Source organism: Petaurus breviceps, unplaced genomic scaffold, assembly GCF_028583685.1.
Source record: "Petaurus breviceps papuanus isolate PSGF00001 unplaced genomic scaffold, PetGlider_PUasm1.0 214, whole genome shotgun sequence".
Lineage (NCBI taxonomy): Eukaryota > Metazoa > Chordata > Mammalia > Diprotodontia > Petauridae > Petaurus > Petaurus breviceps.
The window spans coordinates 2867992-2886706 of record NW_027185863.1 but is presented as its reverse complement, the minus strand read 5'-3'; the positions used below and the strand labels follow the sequence as shown (position 1 = coordinate 2886706).

Below are 18715 nucleotides of genomic sequence, written 5' to 3'. Positions count from 1 at the left end.
CCTCCCCACCTCGCACGACCCTCCCCCCATGCACACACGGCAAACACACACACACACACACACACACACACACACACACACACACTTGTAGGGCTTGGGGGACAAGATAGAGCAGCAGATGGATGGGGGTTGGGGTCCAATTTGAAGTGCCTGTGTCCTTCCCCTACTTCCCATTCAGTCCTCAAACCCTAGCCCAGGACAAATGACACTTACATCCGCTGGATATCACCGGAGGAGAGGGGGGTGGGGACTGTCCAGGATCAGGAGACAAAGAGGGCTGCTTATCCAGCCGGCAGCTTCTTTGGTGGTGGCTGCTACCGCTGCTGCCGCTGCCTGGGACTTAGGGGGAGGGGGGAGGAGAAGGAAGCGAAGGAAAAGGAGGAGAGGAAAGCCACCCCCACCACCTTAGTGGGTGACAACAGCTGTAATATTAGCTCCATTCCAGTTACATTCGCTTCTCCCTTGCTCCCCGGCCCCTCCTCACCCCCAATCTCCTCTATCCTTCCTCCACCAAGCCTCTTCCTTTAAGGTAGTTTCCCCCTCCCTTATTTTGAAACTTAGTCACATCCCCAATGGGGATCTAAAGGATGACAACAACCTGGCAGTTTGGGGAAGGGGGTAGAAGAAGAGGAGGAATAGGAAAAGGCAAAAGCGCCTTATTATTTTATGATGGAGCCTATGCCTAGAGCTTGGTTTTCCTAGAAAAATCCAATTAAATTACAGACTTGTGCTAATAGCAGTAATAATAACTAAAATGCGTATAATAGTTTACAATTTTCAAAGCACTTTCAAATCCATCATTTCACTTATCACACTAATTTTGTGGTGGGCCAGGCATATATTATCACCATTTTATAGATGAGGAAACTGAAACTCAGATCAAGCAGAACCCTGTCTTTGTATCTCACTCAGAGACTAGCACTCTCTGTACACAGTAGACATTTACTATTCTTTAAATAAATTAAAAATTAAGTGCACTTATTATATTAGTCCCTAGTCTCTAACATGATGAGCTCTTAACACAAGTGAAAAGTGATCTGAGTGATAGAGAAAGTCATTACCAACAGGGGAAATCAGGAAAGGCTTCTCAGAGGATGTGATATTTTCAGACGAACTTTAAAGGGTAAGAAAGACTTTGATAGTTGGGGAAGGATGGGGGTGGACATTACAGGCATAGGTAACCTTGTTAACAAAGGAAGAAAGGAAGGAATGCGTAGGGCATGGAGTGTAGGTAGTGCAATTTGTCTGGATTCTAGAGCATGCAAAGAGAAGGAGTCCTGAGAGGCAGGCTAATAGTAGATTGTTAAAGACCTTAAGACAACTTTTCTGGATCTCTGTGTGAAATGGACAATTTGGATTAGATGATCTCTAAGACCCTTTCAACTGTAACTTTCTATGATTCTAGGATATTCAGTTATTGTATGATGTATCCAGAACTACTCCAAGTAAGGTCAACTACTAATGCTACAACATTAGTACTGCCCCAACTCTGTTCACTGGCTATACCAGCCTTCATCTTCTCTCAACCAGGACCTTGTTGGCAAGTAGCAGCACACCAAGAGAAGATGTCCTGCATTAATTGAAAAAAGAATTGTGGGTAGAGCCTGGGTTAAGCATTGAGCCCTTGAAAAGGGGCTCTGTGGGGTATGGTTATGCAATTATATTGTCAGCCACAATAAATGTGGTTTCAGAATTTAAAAAACAATAACCATAAAACATGGTATAATGTAACTGTTTTGGACCCTATATGAGGATATCTCATTGCCAGAGGCTGTTGTTATAATACAGACTCTAAGCTTACAGTAGAACATAAGCTCCTTGGAGACAGGGGCTATATTTGTTTGGTATTTCCCATAATGTTGCACATTACTTGGTACGTGGTAGGCACTTAACAAATGTGTGTAGTTGAACTGATTAACGTGGTCTCTCTTGTAATGCAATTTCTGAGGTAGGAATACAGTGGATAATGTCATGACTATAAAGGCTAAAGAATGAGGTAAGTGGCTAAGAATGAGGTAAGTGGCTGAAGTCCTCTAAAAAGGAAGGCTTTTCTTAAGGCATATTTTGATGAGACTTAAAATCATAGCAGTTGTGATATTAACTATTGATGTTAATAACTACAACTAATAATAGGAGCTGGCATTTATATAGAGTTTTAAAGTTTGCAAAATATACTGATATGAATGACAAAGGCTTTATTAAGCACTTTTTTGGGGAAAATTGGGGTTAAGTGACTTGACCAAGGTCATATGGTTAGTTTTTGTGTCAAGTGTCTGAGGCTGGATTTGAACTCAGGTCCTCCTGACTCCAGGGTCAGTGCTCTATTCACTGCACAATCTAGCCACCCTATTAAGCACTTTCTATGTGACAGGCACTGTGCTAAGTACTAGGAATCCAAGTATAAGAGAAAAATGCCAGTCCCCACCCTTAAGAGCTTACAGTCTAGTAGGATAAGACAACATCAAAATGGGGGCTGAAAAGGGGAAGAGAGGAAGAGGGAAGAACTTTTCATACATTTATAGAGTCAGAAGGAGAGACGGAGCAAAGTGAGGTTGGATAATGACCCAGGCAATTCATGAAATAGCAATTCCTGCCAGGGACCCAGGAATCAGAGGAGAGGGCCATAAGAGCCAAGGCATCTCTAGAATGAGAAAATTGCAAAGTCTGAAACAAATTTATTCTCCACATTCCAGGAGAGTGTGTCTTCATACTTACAAGAAAAAAAGAATAGTTTAAGGAGCCCCTGGATCCTCACTTGATGTAGACAAGAAAGCAGAGGCATTTCTAAGCACATTTATATATGAAAGTTACTTAGCTATAGCAATAATAGCAGTAACTCATATTTGTTATATATTGGAGTTACTAGGTCTTACATTGAAACTTCCACCATAATGGAGCACTATCTAAAAGCAGAGGCTACACAGAGTAATGCTTCATACTCCCATAGTACTAAAAGGTTTACAAAGTATTTTTTCTTCATGATAATCCTGTGGGATAGGCGAGGAAAGCATGGCTAGCCTCATTTTGTAGACGAAGACCCTGAGGCTAGGGCAGGGAGGCAGACTGAATTCTGTATGGTCACATGACTATCAAGTGTCAGAGCCACATTTATGAGATGAGTGTCTACATGTCGAGTAGAGGTTAGGAGTCATACGTCTGTTTTAAGCAGACATAGATAGTTCTCTCATTTTTCCTTACAGGAATAGGAGCAGGGAGTGGGTGAGTGGGTATGATAAAGCTGCTCCCTGTCTCTTTGGCACAGCATATAGTGCAAGTGTTTATCGATAAATTGCTGTGGATTCCTCCTCTTAATACTGTGGGCTTCCTCATTTCACCTGCCCTAGAAAGGTAAATCTTTATAATATTTTAAGAATATCAGAGGAGACACTTTTTTTGATTAGAGGAGAAAGAAGACTTCCATAGCACTGAATGTTCATCAGATCACCTTACCTGCTATTCCTTTACACTCAGAAGGGAACCAGTGGACAGACCACGGGGCTTGGAGTGAGGATGACTTAAGTTTGAATCCTTCCCCAGACACTAATGAGCGGTGTGACCTTGGCCAAGTCACTTACCCTCTCTCAGTCTCAGTTCTTCATCTATAAAATAGGTATAATAACACACATTTTACAGTATTGTGAGAATTGTGAGAGTAAAGCATTTTACAAATCTTAAAGCCTCATATAAATATTTGCTACTATTATAACTAGGTGGTGAGGTGGCACAGTAGAAAAAGCTCCAGGTCTAGAGGACCTGAGTTGAAATCTAGCCTCAGACTATTAACTATGTGATGCTGGGCAAGTTGCTTAACTCCATTTGCCTCAGTTTCCTCATCTGTAAAATGAGTTGGAGAAGAAAATGGCAAACCATTCCAATATCTTTGCCACGAAAACCCAAATGGGGTCATAAAGGGTTGGACACAACCAAACAACAACTACTAAGGGAAATTATTCCTCTCATGTATTTAGTGCTTTAACACTATAACAACTCCTTGAGGTAGGTAGAGAAAGCATTTTTAAAAAATAACATTATCTTTCATTTTTACGTGACATCTCTCCCTCCCTCTCTATTTGCCATGTCATCTCTGGTAATAAGAAATAAGAAAATGGGGGGGGGGAAGCAGTTTAGAAAAGTTACCTAACACATAAATAAAATCTGATAGTAGATGCCATGTTCCACAATTCATGGTCTCCCTCCTCTGCAAAGAAGAGACAGAAAGAAGTAAGTTTTCTCACCTCTTCTCCAGGGACAAGCTTGGTCATCATATTTGTAAGGGGTAGGGAAAGGCTTGGTTATTATACTTACAGTGTTCAATTTTGCTTTTTGTTCTTTCTATTTACATTGTTGTATTCATATTGTTTTCTTGGTTCTGTTGCATCTCTGCAATAGTACATATAAGTCTTATGCTTCTCTACCTTTATGGTCATCCTTTCATATAGCAATTTCATCACATTCACATGCAACAATTTGTTTCACCATTCCTCAATTAATAAACAATTATTTCAGTTCCAGAACTTTGTGTTTAATCCAGAAGAAAAATGCTTAGTACAACTATTCTTATTCCCATTTTATAGATGAGGAAACTGTCATCCATAGAGTTTAAGTCCCTTATCCAAATTGTGAGAACCTAGACTCAAATCCCTGTCTCTATACTCCCAAGTCCAGTTTCTCTTGTTTTTATACATTCCAAAGAACCGGGGAGCCAATCAGGCCCTTTAATGAAATGTATCACGGGAACCAGGAAATTTGGAACCCTTTCTTTGACTTGGCTCTAGAGACACTAATATCTGCTCTGACACTAACCTGGGGATTTGGTTCCTTGCTGTGCTGTTCTGGAGCATTAAAAAAGAAAAATGGATTTGGGCATAGATCTCTAAGATGAATCTAGTACATCAATCAATAGGGTTTAGTGAACTCCCACCATTTACAAAACATTATAAGAACAATGTACTTTGTGGGAGAATACCCATGACATTATGGCTTAGGAAAAAACAAAATCATGAAAGTGAAACAAAATCATGCAAGAAAAAACCCAGCTCTTGCCTTCTAGAAACTTATGGTAGCTGAAAAAAGCAACCTGGCACTATAGAAATGAGTCGAGAAAATTACAAAATAATATATTTTGAAAATACAAGCAGTGTTTCCAGATAGCATAGAAATGCTAGGAGGGTCCAAGGAAAAGGACTAGTATTAATCAAAGAAGGCTTCCTGGAAGAGGTGTTACTAGATAGCAGAGCTTAGACTTAAGGTAATAGGTCATACTCTGAGTATGATCATGAGAGATCACATTCTAATTCAATTGTAGCCTAATTTCCATTCCAGGCTTTGTAAAATGCTTTATAAAGTTTAAAATGCTATATAAAAGTTATTAATTTTAAGAAGAGAGTAACAAAATGTCCTTTTTTCCTTGTGTGTCCCCTTCTAAATTCTTTTCCTCCTATGTACTTTTCTAGATTTTATTGTTATTATTCTTATGTAGTCAGGGTGTAAACTGCTATTTTTACTTTTCTTTCTTCACTCTGCATCACTTCATATAAGTCTTTCCATATTTCAGTGCAAATTTGTGTTGGTAAAGAAAGACTTTCTTTACCCTGGAGTTCCCTATACCAGTGGAATCATAGGTACAGTCTCAGTAAAGATATTTATTTTCCCCATATTTCTTTGTATTCATCATATCTTACCAAGTAATAATATTCCATTATACTCATACACTATAATTTGTCCAGCTACTTATCAAATGGCTGGATCATTTCCAGTTTTTGATATTTCAAATGTTTTTATATAGATAAATCTTTCCCCTCCTTCTTCAACATCCTAAGGTGAAGCCATAGTAGTAAGATCACTGAATCAAAATGTACAAACAGTTTTGGAGATTTCATTGTGTGATTGTAATGGGAATGGAAATTTAAAGATCTTCCCTGCCCCTTAATAGATCTAGGGAAGTTTGAAGACCTCCCCTGCTTTGAAAGTAAACTCTGCCCCCTAATAGGCTGAATGTAATCACATGGAGCCTGTGATGGAGGGAGTTTGCTAATGGGTGGCCCCAATCCCACAGGAAGCTTCCCTGCTGTAAAGATAAACTCTACCCCCTAATAGGCTGAATGTAGTCACATGGAACCTATGGTGGGAGGAGTTTGCTGAAGGGAAGCAGAGCCCACAGGAAGCTGGGAGTCAGAGCCAGAGAGACAGTGGGAGAGAGAGGAGGTTGAGGCAAGGAGATAGAGAGGTTTGTGAGTAAATAGTGATATTGTATTGGTTTGTGGGAAGCCTAAAGGATGCTGTGGCTCTCAGCGTTATTATGGCTTCGGAATATCTTTGGTACTATGATGGAATCGGCTTACTGGTTTGGGGATTCAGTTTTCTGGTGTCTAAATGTTTCAGTTCTGTCCTCTATATGGAGAGTTTGGTATATTTTGCTCTCGAATGTCATGTGATATTTATAGTCACAGACTTTATTGTAATCGTGAGCGCTGTAAATATTGCATTGGTATCATAGTGATAAAGATGATTTCCAAAAGGAACAAGTCATAGCTCCTGAAACAATATAATAGACCTCTCCACATCCTCCCCACTCCCCATGGTCCCATCCCCTGAATTTGATAATTTCAACTTTTTTTCCCCAATGGAATGGATATCTCAGTTATCTAAAATTGCATTTGCCTGATTATTAGAGTACCTATGAACAATTTCAAGGGATCTACAGACAATTTGTACAATTTTTTCATTCAAGAACTTGTTTGTTCATGTCTAATATTTACTCATCTGCTTTGACTTCTACTAAGACTCCATATTTTAAAATCTTTATATTTACATAGTTTGGTGATTCCAAGTACTTGGTATCATAAATATAGAACAACATCGAAGTGTTATTCTTACATTGTTATGGATAAATGTTATGTATGAGTGATTATAGTCAACAATTTCACTTGTGATTTGCTTCAATTCCACTAGAATTTATCTGTTGAATTCTCAAGAACATTTTGAGATCTGAATTTATAGTACAGAGATTTGTTGCCTGTTAGTTTGTAAAAGACAGCAAGATTCTAATGTCTAAATCTGATTACTAGGTCATGTCTTAATTCCTCATGCTAAGGAAAAATCCTCATACCTTCTAGAATGTGTGTGTGTTTAATTAAATGAATAGCTTTTGTTTTATTTTATTTTATTCTGTCAAATGCCTTCATAGAATCAAAGATTTTCATGTTTTTTTAACAAACATAATTTATTATATTGATAGTTTTCTTAAACTGAAACCATCCTCATATTCTTTATATGTCACATTTGATCATAAAAAGTTATTTTAAAATACATTGTTATATTCAATTTTCCAATATTTCATATAAGATTTTTGCATCAGTTTTTCATGACAGAGGCAGGATAGCTTACTGGATCATATATTGGACTTGGAGTCAGGAATATACCTGTTAATAAATGCTTTTTGAATTACTCCTAAATATTACTTTGACAGCATCTTGTAAATTTTGATATGCCATATTTATGTTGTCATATTTAATCAGTTATTGCTTTAATAATTTGTTCTCAGAATCACCTGAAAAAACTCTCCATTTATTAAGAGGTATATTAATGTCGCCAAATACTTACATTAAAGAGAGAAAAGGGGGGAAAATTGAGTTTAAAGTCAAAGAAATTAGAAAATGAATACATTTCATCAGAAGCATGAACAAATAAAAAATAAATGAATAAATATTTACAAAGTCATAAAATGATACTAGTAAATAACTATATTAACATGCCAATACCTTTGATTTTGTGAGAACGGGAACTATCTCCTTGACTGTAGATTATAACACGTTGAGGCTCAGAAGGGTTAAGTGACTTGCCCATGACCACATAATATCAGAGGCAAGATCTGAATCCCAGTTTCCTGAAGAAATTGAATTTAATAGTAATATTGAAGGAGTTGAATGGAAAGAGTAGAAAATAGTACTTCCTTCCCTCTGTTCCCCCCCACAAATATGGAACATGCAAAAAAAAAAAAACCTCAACCTCAAACTTGATTACATTCTCAGGAATAAAGAAGTTAAAAATAAATTCAGAAAGGCAGAAATGTTAAGTACTACATTTATAGATCATAATGAAATTAAATAATAGTCAGCAAGGAATATATAACCACAGAAGCAAGCTTAAGTGGAGGCCGAAAATGATTTGATGGTTAATGCTTGAGTTAAAGAATAAATTCTAGAAGCAATATATTTATCTAAGAACAAATACGGAATATCAGAATTTATGGAATGTAGTCCAGTGGCACCTGAGCTGGGCACTGAAGGAAAAGATTATCAGCAGTTCCTTGTGCAGTGAAGGGCGAGGCAGTATTCTTTACCACCTCTATACTTCTTCCCTCCCCTAACTTGGGCTGAGAAATGAACTTCCAAATTTTGCCTTCATTCACTGTTTCAGAGAATATAAGAAGGCTGAATCGGGTGTATGTGGGTAGAGAGTATTTGGTCTAACATATGAGCAGTGAGTTGAGATTTTACATTAGTGTTACATATTTATTTTATCACTTTGATTATTTTTCCTAAAGTAATGACATTGATAGAGTTGATTTGATGAGATACAGCACCCTCTGGTGATTGGGTGTGGCCAAAAAGAGGAAGGCACATGAATCCAGTGCTATAATTAATCAAAATACAAATCCATACTTCTTAAGCATTTAGTTTATTGTTTGTGGGGTGGTGGTGGTATTTAAGCTGAAGTATCTTCAATCTAAATGTCTGCCTGACTGGCATCAAGGAGACCTTTCCAGATACAACAAAATAAGACACAAAGATATATAATTTGGAAACTACTTTCAGGATATTTGTTATAAGAGGAGAATCAGGTAATCATAGAACCAGCATTAAAGTCCTAATCTCATGACCTGTAAACAGTTGCCTGATGTCTTTGCTAGCTGGTTTCCCTTTGTATAAAAGATACAAAAAAGTCTAAGTTTTATGCCTGAGGTAACAGAACTAGGGAGTAGGGGACTGAGGTGGGGAAGGGGAGGGAGCATGGATGGGAAAGCCTTTAATTCTCCTAAAAAATGTATAGGGATTGACTCAAGAGAATTCAGAAAGCCCACCCACCTCCTTTCATTTGCAACAGTGGGCAGTAGGTGTAGATCACAGGCTCCCAAAGTGGGAGATACTGCCCCCTGGTGGTGGTAGTAGCCCCAGGTACAATTGGGGAACATTGACTAAGAATAAGGCGGCAGTAGAAGCGTTAAGAAAAGATGAGAAGCTAAAATTTTGGAAAACTGTTCCTACATGTTTCACCTGCAAAGAGTTTTAAGTTGTAGTAATTTTATTTTCCAAATAAACACACAAAATGCAAGTAATAACTAATCAGTATTCAAGTCCACTAGCAGGTCTTAACAAGTATGGGCAAATGAGAGTGTCATACATTGTAGGGAAGCACAGCATGCATGAGCAGGAATATGTGCTTGTAATGACTTGCTTATAATATGATACTATATGGGTTACGTGATGCAATATTAAGTTATCAAAACTTCAATGCAGGAAAAACCCACAAATTTACAATAAATTATTAAATTTAAGATATGTCGTTTAAAAATATGTTTTATATATTTTTTTAAATGATATAAATTTCAAAAAAAAAACTGTTAAAGAGTTAAAGAAAGTAGATTTCCAAGTGGGGTGCTGAGTAAATTTTTTTTGCAAAGGGGATGGTAGGTCAAATAAATTTGGGGAACTCTGGTGTAGATAGTTGTTTATACTGTTAGATATGGCAAATGTTTTGGTTTATTTATTGACTAAGTTTCCCCACCTACCCCTTACTTGTTAAAACTTGTCACAAATGATGGTTCAGTGAAAGGAAATTAAAGGGAAAAGAATGCAGTATAGCAACAAAAGTCATCAATACAATTTTTTTTTTTAATTTGAGAGAAGACCAGAGTAGGTGGTAGTCTCACTGTACTCTGCCCTGGCTGGACCACATCCGGAGTATTGCATTTGGTTCTGAGGAAGAATGTCATGAAGGTAAGGGGATCATGTCATACAAAGATTAGATGAAGCAAATGGGGAGGTTTAACCTGGAAAAGTAAAGACTTGAGGGGGAAGAATTTAACTTGTTTTCAAATATTTAAAGGGCTATCATGTAAAAATAGATTAATTTTACCTGATTACTAGGAGAAATGGTTAGAATTGTCAGGGAGTGGCCCCTGAAATGGAAAGGTTGCCAGGACAGGGTCAGAAAATGGTGGTTCTGCTGTTTGTGATAAGATTTCTCTAAATCTTTCTGTCTCTGGAAGATGGAAAGGGAAATGGGCAACATGGAGGTCATTGTGTTTTCAACTTAACCATGCTCCCATTCTCCTTGGTTGAAAAACAACAGTAACATCGTGTGTCTAGAAGACCCCTGGTAATAGAAGGAATCCCATCTGAAGAGTTGGCCTCATTGGTTTCTCCCCAATTGGACCCCTTATCAAACTAATTTTTTTTGTTTTATGATCATTTTGGGAGAAAAAAAAACTTGATAATGTGAAACATTAAATGATATTTATATGCAAAAAAAAAAAAAGAATTGGCAGGGAGCTTGGTTAAGATGCAATAAAAGAGGGGCGGCTAGGTGGCGCAGTGAATAAAGCATCGGCCCTGGAGTCAGGAGGACCTGAGTTCAAATTTGGCCTCAGACACTTAAAACTTACTAGACATGTGACCTTAGGCAAGTCACTTAACCCCAACTGCCCTCCCTTCCCCCCTCCAAAAAGAAAAACAGAAAGAAAAAAAGATGCAATATAAGAAAACTCCTTGGAAGCCTGTACACCCCTCATCACCATAGCACTTCAAAGGGAAGCATAGATGACCATTCATCAGACCCTGTAACTGTTATTCAGGTAAAGGCTGGACTGTGTGGCCTCTAAAGTCCTTTCCACTTTTAGAATTCTGTCAGGATGGGAACACAGGAGAAGAGAGGCTGATATTCTGCAGACCTTGGCAGCTCAATGAATGTTGATGACAGATTGAGAGTTGTCCATCCGCAAATTTGTTCAGTCTTTTTCCCAGTCCCCCATGCTGCTAGCCTCTCTAAAGTTACCTAGTATCTATTCTGTATGTATTTTGCATATGCCTATTTTCATATATGTTGACCATTAGAATGTGAGCTTTTTGCAGGTGGGGAATATTTTCCCTTGAAGTGTTTAATATTTGCTCTTAATAAGAGCTCTCAGGGGTGACTAGGTGGCAAAGTGAATAGAACACCCACCCTGGAGTCAGAAGGACCTGAGTTCAAATCCTGCCTCAGATATTTAACACTTAACTAACCATGTGACCTTGGGCAAGTCACTTTACCCCAATTGCCCTCCAAAAAAGGCAAGAAAAAAAAAAGAGCTCTGATTCTTACTTTCCATACTTCACCATCATATGTCAGCTGCCTTCTCACACAGGAACTTCTCTCAGGGCCCATGGACTTCTCACCCTGAGACACCTTTTTACCCCTAGGACCCTCTTCTACTAAAGGTGAATTCCTCCCAGAATTTCCATTTTGGGGAGAGACCCAGGCTAGCCAAGGGCAAGGTCACCCAGGCAGCATAGTAGATAGAACTCTGGATCTAGAATCTGGAACACCTGAGTTCAAATTCAACCTTAGACCCATAATAGTTGTGTGACCCCTGGGTTAAGTTATATAACCTGTTTGCCTTCTTCAACTGTAAAATGAGATAATAGTAACACCTCTCTTCCAGACTTGTTAGGAAGATCAACTAATATTTTTAAAGCACCTAGCATAATGTAGGTACTTAATAAATGCTTATTTCCTTCTTTAATTTTCTTTCTGCCTCTGCCCCACTTCCACTTTTCTGCACCTTCTTATGAACTGTCTTCTTAGAATTTAAGCTCCTTGAGGACAGGGATTATCTTTCTTTTGTTTGTTTTTTTTGAGGGGGAGGGCAGGACAATTGGGATTAAGTGACTTGTCCAAAGTCACAGGGCTAGTAAGTGTCCAAGGCTGGATTTGAACTGAGGTCCTCCTGATTCCAGGGCCAGTGCTCTATTCACTGCGCCACCTAGCTGCCCCATGCGATTATCTTTCTTTTTGCTTATATTTGGATCCTCAGAGCTTAGCACCTTGCTTGGCACACAGTAAGTGCTTAATAAATGCTTTTTGCCTGACTAATAATTGATTACCTGTGGTATTACTTCATATAGCCTAATTATGAAACCTTAAGAAAAAAACAAACCACCAACAATCTTGAAATAGGATAAGTTGGAAATTAAGAGCAAGAAAAACTCAGAGAATATAGTCAACTTCTGGCTACCTGCAGTGTGGATTATCTGTGGCCAACCTAGTAACCCAATTTAACAACTATTCCTATTATTTTCCTTTCCTACAATAAGGGAAATCTTTTGCAGCATAAGCGTCCTCTGATGTGGGCAGTCTTCTCACTCCAGAAGTTTCCTCAGGTGATGGGGATGGGATCTGAACTCCTAAGAGGAAAAAACCCTGGACTTTCCCACATGGCCCAGGGCCTGGCCGAGGCATTGCTCATGCCATTTCAACAGTCCTTTCATTGTGCCCCACCCCCCACAACCCTTCAATTCTCAGTTACCTCAGACCCAGCCCAGCCCTCCACACAATTCCAGGCTATTTCCCACCCTCCTTCCCATGTAGATCCCTACACTGTTATCTCTGGGTTACCCCAGGCTATTGGCCACTCCTAGGTCACACATCCAGATCTTCCCACAGTCTTTCTCTATAAAAAGCCCATCTTGTCCCTCCCCCCCATTAAATCGCTCAGATTCTTAAAATCTGGCCAATAGTGTGGATTCTTAAAATCTTGCCCACCCCAACCAGTGTTTTAATAAACCACATCTCTGACTGAAAGAAGGCTTGAGTTGAATTCTTTTAAGGTAGATCTGCACCTTTTGCTCTTGAATTTCAGGGTTCCCAGGATCCCTATATGGCAACATGTGGCCTTCTTATCCTGAGATACTTCTTTGTTCCTCAGGACTCTCTTCTAATGGTGAATTTCTCCTAGGATTTTTATTTTGGAGAGGGGCCCAAGTTAGTCAAGGGCAAGGTCACCTAAGCAGCACAGTAGATAGAACTCTGGACCTGGAGTCAGGAAGACTGGAGTTCAAATTCAGCCTTACACTCAACTAGCTGTATAACCCTGAGCAAGTTACTCTTTGAAAAAACTGACACTAGTTGGCTTTCCAGGACTGGGAAGTAAGAGGTGGGTTAGACCTCAAACTTTCCATTTTCTCACCTGTTAATTTGAGAAAACTTCCTTTTTGAGTAAGAATTTCTCTGTATAGCTTCATTTTGTTGCTTGAAGTGATTTCAAATACAAATTCAAAAACACATTCTAAGGCCAAATATAGAGAAAGTTGTAGAATTTTGCTGCTTTGGATTATCTAGGCTTCTGCTCACCTCCCTTAGTGCAAATAACCATCACCAAGAACCAGCTATTATGAAAAGAATTTTTCAAGTGAGAAAAGGGTCCACCCCATGTTGCAATGGGCAGGGGTGATAGTCAAGGTTTAAATGTGAATAGTGTTCAGTCCAAGAGTGTGCTCAGAGAAATCAAGTCTGTCAGTATTGTTCCATTTTTATTGTTCAGCTGCTTTACATTAGCTAATGACAGGGGAGCACTGTATCTTATAGAAGAGAAAGCAGCAAAAGTGAAAGATGATTCTGACCAATTAGACCCTCACAAACTCGGCTGGAGTTCTTAATATAAAATGAAAATGCATTAGATTAGACTCCAGCTCCTAATAAAATTATCTTTTCAGGAGAATCGTGGTTCTTTTGATAACTTAATTAATATTTTCAGAAGAAGCTTGAGAAACCAATCCACTTAAGATCCTGTTAGTTGTGTTAATTCAAATAAAGGTATAAAATATATATTCTATATTTTCTATACATATATGTTACACATAGATGTATTCTATATATAAAATATTCTATATTTTCATTCCCCCCCCCCATTTTAGAACACGGTAAGCATTTTCCTAGTGATGGAGTACCTGGGGTCTAGATCAATTTGTGAAACCAACTTGTAAAACCAGTCTGTGCAGTTGTAACTGCAATTTGTCCTTTCCCATCCTTGAGCTCTGCCCCTTCCCCCTATCCCACACTCCACCTAGGCAATATCCTGTGACCCCTTTGTTCTTACTTAATCTCTTCATTTCTTCTGGGCCTGGCCCACACCCTCCTTTGTCCTTGCCTTTTGTCTCCTTTGGCCTGGCCCAAATCTTATCTAATCTATTCACATGCTCCTATTGGTCAGCTCTGACCTTTGTCTATGCACTGAGGCCCCTCCTTCAGGTCAGCCCTGACAATGGCAGCCCTATCCTTTAAAGGTAAAAGCATGTACCCCTCTTGCTTGCAGGTCCCCTAAAGGACTCTTGCCCGATTCTCATAGAAGCTAAACTTCTACAACTCTCCCTCCAATTAAGCCTGAGACCTTGAATTCTTTCCAGATGCTCTTGCAGGTTTTCTGGTCTTAGATAAGATCAGAATTCCTGCTGAACCTATTGGGATCCCGTCCCTCATCATTTGGACATGCCATATTTCCCATGGACTCCATGCTCATTGAAGGGTAGGGGCTGTCATTTCTAACTTTTGTTTCTCCAATGACTAACACAGTGATTTGTACATAGTAGGCATATAAGTATTGTCATAACATTTGTAAGTACTTAGTGAACATAAGTATGAGGTAAACCTAGAAAATAAATTTTTTTAAAAAGCAAGCTTATAGAAATTATTTAAATAAGTTCTTGCCTTCAAAGTAGTTGTGGGGGAGGTTATATTTATTCTAAAACTTGGAACCTGTGTTACGTATTAATCCTTTAGAGGATGGACTTGATTTTTGTAAATAGCCAAAAGAAATTTGGATTTAAATGTGGTGAACGAGGTAGAAGAGCAAGCTGAGTAATTCTGCTTTCAACCCCAAATGAAATGATTGTGACTATAAAGAAAAAAACACTAATTGTTTTATGTGGTTGTGAACTGCCTTTGAAGGTAGTTTCAAAAGACAATTTGAGTAATGACTGGCAGGTGCATGAGTCACCCACATGTTAACTATTTAAAATGTTTAAATTCGAATTTTGGATTTAATAGTGAATAAAACGAGCATTTCCTATGTGCAAGGTAAAATAGAGAGGATTGTAATAGAGAGATCTCTATTAGTTTGCTTTTCTTTTTAAGTATGTAATGGGTTCAACCTGTAGCTTTCAAAACTGTCCTGCTTGACTATAATTCTTTCTAGCCTTCCTTCTGCTCTCTTCTCTGCATTAAAAAAAAAGTTGCTAGTCAGTCTCTTACAATATATCAACTACATTAATGTTTTGCATAAGCTACACATGTACAACCTATACTGCTTATCTTTCCAGTAAGGGTGGGTGACAAGGGAGGAAGGAATCTGGAATTCAAAGTTTTAAAATCAAATGTTTAAATATATATATATATATATATATATATATATATATACTATTAATAATACTATTTTACATGTAACTGGGAAATAAGATATACAGGCACTGGGGCATAGAGATCCACCATGCCCTACTGGAAAAGTCAAAGGGGGTATGGGAGAAGATATGGGAGAGAGCAATTTGGAGGAGGAGATATCCTGTGGGACTGCTATTTTGGGGCGGTGGGTAGGGGAAAAACGGGGAGAAAATGTGTAACTCAAAATTTGGTGGAAATGAGTGATGTAAATCAGAAGTTAATAAAGTATTTGAAAAATGAAAAAAAAAGTTGCTTCAATGACTCCTCCTCTTCCTCCTCCTTCTTCTCTCCCTCTCTCCTCACTTCCCCTCCCCCTCCCCCTCCCTACCTATTCATATTCCCTGTCAACTTCCTACTTACCCAGGGGAGAGAGAAAAAAAAAAAAGCCCTTGTAACAAATATTTGTGATCAAGCATGTTCCTATATTGGCAAATCCTCTGTGTCAAGAAGTGGGTAGTATGTTTCATCATCAATGATAGTGGAATCATTGGCTATTCCTTTGATTAGAGTTCTCAAGACTTTCAAAGTTCTTTTTCTTTATAATGTTATAATACTATAAATTGTTCTTCTAGCTCTGATCATTTCACCCTGCCGTAGTTCATGTGGATCTTTCTAGGTTTTCCCTGAAACCATGTATTTCATCATTTCTTAGAGTGCAACAATACTTGATTACATTAAAACTCTGTTTCCTCACCTGTAACAATGGAGACAGTGAAATCTATAGCACTTACCTCCCAGGATAGATGTGAGGATCAAACAAAATAATGTGCATAGAGTTCTCTGCCAGCCTTAAAGTGATACATAAATGTTAGTATTTTTCTAAAGGCAGTGAAGCAAAGCATATTTAGTTTGGTCAAGTTTGGCATCTGGAAGACCTGACTTCCAGTCCTGCCTTTGTCATATCCTAGCTGGGTGACCAACGGTGGAAAGGTTTTAACTTCTCAAACATCTTTTGAAAAAAAGCGACTTTTTATAGGATTTGCCTATCATCATGGCTTTTTTTAAATGGGTTTCTGCATAAGCATATAAAGCCTTGTGATCCCCCCTTTTAGAAATATTAAAAAAGCATTTAAAACTATTATAGTCTGCAGCCTTTCTACTAATCTAAAAGAGAAACACACACCTGTCTTTCTTTGGGTTATTATTATTCCTATTAGAGACTGGGTCTCCCTGTTTTGTCCAGGCAGCTTACTTACTTACTAGATTTCACTGTAGATTAGAGAAGGGTTCTTTGATTGGCTCTCTTTCCAGCCTGGGCTAGGCTGCTCCTCCTTAGACAGTCTGGTACCTCATCCTTCTTTCTGTACTACCCCATTCCTGTCCTTGGGGCATCATTATATTGATGCCATAATTACTGAGGACACCTGAGATGGAATGGTTTTGTAAAATTGATTCTTTTGGAGTGGTTCAGAAAGATTAACTAGTGGTCAATCAGATGATGTAGAATGTTAACCCTAAATTGTGTACTCTTCCTTGTTCAAGATTCCTATAAATGTTACTTCAAAATGTCATTTATATGAGGGCATGAGGGGACTCTGTCACAGTTTGGAATTTTTGCTAACAGCAGAACAATTCTTGAATTTAGTGATAAATTAATTTAAATGTTTCTCTTGGTGGAACTGGGCCTAAAATGCAGAGTATAGAATTAATTTAATATTTATTTTGACATGTAATTTTTAAAAACATATACTCAGAACATAGCACAGTGCCTGGCATATATTAGTTAATAAATACTTGTTGATTGATTGTTGAAATCACAAATTTGGACCCCCCTCCCAAAAGATAAGCTAAACCCTTTATTTTCATTTTCAGAGTTACAGGATTCTCAGGAGGCTCTCAAATCTGACATTTTTGGGGGGTGGGGGTGGGGAGAGATAGTGAGTGAACAAAGGTAATGAAAGGCAAGTGTTCTTGTCCAGGCTTTGTCAATAATAATCTCTCACCTAGGGCAAGTCATTTGACCTGTTGGGGGTGGGGTGGGTTTGGAGGGTGGGTCAGTTACTTCATCTGGACAATAAAGGGAATGGATTCAACAGTCTTCTCTGGTCCCTTATGACTTTAACATTATATGACATTGTGATTAGATTTAGGTTAGGAAAAATTCTTAATTGCCTTGAAGTGGGACTTAGTATGATTTAGCATATCCTTAAAGCTCAACAGGAGACAATATATTGGGGTACTGGCAGGAAAGGGGAGTAAAACAGAGGAAATGGTTTCTTGTCCACACTGGACAGAAAGGACAATTTTCTCTGAAAGAAAAATATCAGCTTATTTAGAAAAAAATAAAAATTTAGGAATATAAACACTTGTTACCTTTTTCTTCCTTCTGTAAAGAAAATCACTATATTGAAGAATACACCATGCTTGTTGAATTCTTGCTCTCTGCATGGAGCATGCAAAATGACTAAACATCCAGGAAAAGGTCTATTTTGATGAGAATAGAAATCTGCATCATAACTATTCAGCAAAAGAAAAGATACATATACCTAAAAACATTCCCTATGAGATGGCAATACATAAACAACTGTCAGTTAAATGCTGAATCTCTTCCAACTCTCTACCAATGTTAATAAACTGAAGGCTTTTACAAAGCTTCTGATGTTCTTATCATTTAGATGAATTGGAAAAAATTAGTATTGGGCTTCATTTTGTGCTTCTCTCATTAGTTAGAACTATGTATGGGATAATTAAAAACACATTATTAACCTATTTGCATATAAAATATACTTTTAATTATTGTATGTTCATTGTTCTTTATCATCATCATCTTTATCATACATCAGCTGCTGAAAATGCATCCAAACCCTCTGTTAATCAAAACTGTTCTATCTATTGCTGTGAAACTTGGATGCCTCTCAAATTCACAACCAACAGACAACATCATACCTTAAAAGTAGTCAAAGAATGTCATCTACTAGGGTTGGAGCTACTGTTAGAATTTAAAGGAAATCTTTCTGTTTATTGCTACTGGTGCCTGGACACAGGAATATAGGATAACTGATAGGACACCTTGCTGTACTTTGATTAATTCGAGCAAGACCCAAGTAATAATTTTAGAATAGACCTTTTATTAAGATGCCATGTTGCCTGATCAGGCCACATGGCGGGCTGAGCAGTTAGTACCACATGTCCCAGGTACGGCAATAGTAGTAGCTGACAGCAACAGCCCCGATCTGGGGCAAAACCTCAGCTTATAAAGGGGGCCTTACATAAGCAGTGATTGGTCAGTACATCTTGAAATTCC

General features: G+C 38.2%; 1 long non-coding RNA gene across 1 annotated transcript in view; it reads right to left on the bottom strand.

The window, feature by feature from the left end:
• Positions 1 to 487, bottom strand: part of LOC138165710 (uncharacterized) — an 81443-nt gene extending 80956 nt beyond the window's left edge. Inside the window, exon 1 of the long non-coding RNA XR_011169423.1 lies at positions 214 to 487. This is a non-coding gene — a long non-coding RNA (uncharacterized lncRNA). The remainder of the gene's footprint in view (positions 1 to 213) is intronic.
• Positions 488 to 18715: the final 18228 nt, after the last annotated feature.